The sequence below is a fragment of the Micropterus dolomieu genome, linkage group LG11 (assembly GCF_021292245.1).
Source record: "Micropterus dolomieu isolate WLL.071019.BEF.003 ecotype Adirondacks linkage group LG11, ASM2129224v1, whole genome shotgun sequence".
NCBI classification, from domain to species: Eukaryota; Metazoa; Chordata; class Actinopteri; order Centrarchiformes; family Centrarchidae; genus Micropterus; species Micropterus dolomieu.
In genome coordinates, this window is record NC_060160.1 from 12,235,740 (window position 1) to 12,239,105 (window position 3,366).

Here is a 3,366-nt window from a genome sequence, read left to right on the forward strand (position 1 = left end):
GGGGGCCATGTGTTTATTACACCGAAAATGCACGATCTAAACTAGGGAATCGATCTTGAAATTTAAAGCTACTGTACTTCAGGTGCATATAATTGAATTCAGCATTATGGAGCCTCCAGCCATAAAATGGGGAGCAGAGGAGAAAGCCATGCAGAGCAAACCACACGGCAATCAATAGGAAACAATTAAACACATTAACATCAACAGCAATGGAAGGCCTCCAGACGAACCATCATATGCCTTGTGAACTTGACATTGATGGTAAGCCTTTAGCTCTGAGATCTATTTCAATGGGCTACCACTTTCTCCACCTCTGCAGCAAAATCCACAGCTTTATGCACAGGCCATATCCAGCTCCCACAGCCCCAAATATAAAGCCCTTTTCTTTTTAAATATTGGCCTAAAGCTAAAGCTTACCGCTGATACCCTGCTTTAACGTTAAACCTGCGTAACACATAATTGCCTCACGTTTTTTTTTTCAGCCTGCATCTCTCCATAATGCACGACAGCGATTTACACACGCGCACGCGCACCCTCTAATGCGCACACACACACGTCCAAATCACCAAATCTCCAGCACACAAGCAAGCAAAGGACACATTATGCACACATGACTGCCCCTAATCAAAAGACTAAAACAATAACTCAGTCTATTGTATCACATCTAGCTTTTGACCTTAGAACATCGATCGGCAGATTTTCCTTGCAGAACAGAGCATGCTCTATTTACTGATGGCACAGAAGGGTCACACACTGAGCAGAGGCTAAGTAGCACAAAAGTTTGCATTATGAGAAACATCAAACAAATCTGATTATTTAGCCGATTATTCATACGCAATGTTTTTTCAAAAACAAAACAAAGAAATTATATACATATATTATATATATAGAAATAGATATAGATATATAAATAGATAGATAGATAGATATATTCTCTATCAGCAGCAGCAGAGACGCCTGCAGACGCTGCCAGAAACAGCACGTCACATATTATGAATATAATAAAGGTTCTGTCACTTACGTGATCTGCAAGGTTAGTCGACGATCCCGAGAGCTCTTCGTGATCTGATTTTGAGCTGCCATCCCGTTCGTCAATAACTAGATCTATTGGCATTTTTCCTTTCAAACAACTGATGTACCGGTGGCAAAAATTGTCGCAGAGCTCATGCACCTAGAAAAATGAAGAAAACACCGTTTTTCAGGATGGGGAAACGCTCCAGCCAGTCCAAGAATAACTCTAATTAAGGGACATTATCGGCGGCGAGGAAACAATAGTGAAATTGTTGCAGTGCTTATTATTCTCCTGAGACTGGAGCAACAAGTTGAACGTCAAAAAATAAACAGCATGCCGTAAAGCTGGGGAAGTAATGAGCAGTTGAAACCAAATATGACGATCGATAACAATGTGCAACGTGAGCAAAGAGGCTCCAACATATTTTATCAATAGTCACATAAATAGTTGGCTAAATAAAATAGCATATTTTATGAAAATGAAACTTTCTCCCAATGCATGCCGGTTTATTTTTAAACATCTGCTAATAACTACAGCACTGCAGTGAATATTAAAGCACTTGTAATAATATCAGATAGGGCCTACATTCAAATACAGGCTGTTTGTGCAGGTGGGGTCATGCGTTTGCTACAGAGTCTAAAATATAAAGATTTGCAGTATTTACCTTTTCTAATTCCAAGAGGTGAAACCGTAATACTTGTATGGCTTGTATCATCTGAAAATAAAGAGCAAAATAAGCACAATTTCTATCACAGAATAGAGGATTAATATTTTTCTTTACACTTGTGTTAGCGTTATCATACTCCGATCGTCATAACACCTTGGAGTGCACCACAGCCAGCAAAACATTTTTTTAACTCTAAAAGGAGGCTGCATTTTACAAAACTGGTTATCACACACTGGTCAGCTAGGTCAGTTAGATGGGAAGACTGAACAATGACAGCGGCAAATGTGGTCACACAGCTTCACTTCAGAACTGATCTGACATCTGTGCGGAAGTTTAAATCATATGTTCACATATTTACTGTGTGATGCTGCGAGCACTCCAGGGTATCCCAAAACAAGGCAGAGTATAACCGCAGCGAGGCGGCAATTACTGAGAGAGAGAGAGAGGTCAAAGTGTGCGCTTACCAAATTGTCCAACTCTGGATTTGATGAAAATAAAGGTTTTTCTGCTCGGACCTAAAATAATACACCAAATGTCAAAGTTAGTTTGGCATGAAATGTGCGGAATGCGCGTCTTATTTCTCTCCTGAAATGTAACCTGATAATAAAACTCTTCAAAAAGGAGACAACTTCTGTTTTAAGAAGGAAATTCTGCTGAGAACACACTATTCTTTAATCATATCAAGAGGACGCTTTATTGCAATAACAAAAATTAAAGCAGGCAGAAAACTACCTGTCATGCATAACGCAGCCACAACATCCAAAATGTCTCTCTCTATATATATATATATTTATTTTAAATATTTCAAATTGACCTGCTTGGCAAAGACTGCAATGTCCTCATTGAAGGAGTCTGAGGAGCAGACATCGCCGCCTGCTACGCCGGGCTCCCTCGGAGTACACGTCGCCAACTCGCACTTCTCAAAAACCAGTGCGAGCAGTGGGAATAAAGGGTGACTGCAAGAGGGGAAACACAGCCTGAGTACAAGCAGCACACCGGCTCCACAATGCCCGCTGCAAAAAATGTCCAATCAACCTGCATATCTGTCGGCTCTCTGGCCCTAAAAGTCTTACTTCCCTTACAGTAACTGAGAAATATAACACAGCGGGATGAGATACGTTTACCTCTTTACCCGATGTATAGCTTTTACACACTTGTAAGTGTGTAAAAGTGACCGCATTTCAAAATTAGACAGACAGCGACTGAAAAAACATATCTGGATCCAAGATCATTGTTTGAAGAAGTTTTGAGTTGGATGAATAAATGAATAGCATCTGGAATATTTTACTCCTCGTTTTGAGAAATGTGGGGATTTTAGACTCAATATGATATTAATCGGACTTATTGAGACTGACATTTCTTGCAGTGCAAAGTAAAAACGGCTGAGAAGTCAACAAAACTCTACAACAACAACAAAAAAAGACAAGACTGACACACAAAAGCGTTCACAGGGATTTTACAGAAATTACAGTCTGCAAAAATATTAAATGGAATAATAATTTTGCAGAGTTACACTACAGAGGTACTGAGGCACAAAGAACTTTACTAATTATTTCTTATCAAAGCTACAACTACAACCTGAGGCAGAGGTGAATAAAAAATGTGTCTAACTTCAGTTCAATCACCATGGCACAAACAGGCACCAAAATAATTTTTGAAAACTAAACTATAATTCGGGGGGGAAGAA

At 39.5% G+C, this 3,366-nt stretch overlaps 1 protein-coding gene across 6 annotated transcripts in view; it reads right to left on the reverse strand.

Moving 5' to 3' along the window:
* meis2a (Meis homeobox 2a) overlaps positions 1 to 3,366 on the reverse strand; it is a 192,029-nt gene that overhangs the window by 73,172 nt on the left and 115,491 nt on the right. The gene's annotated exons all lie outside the window — the stretch shown is intronic.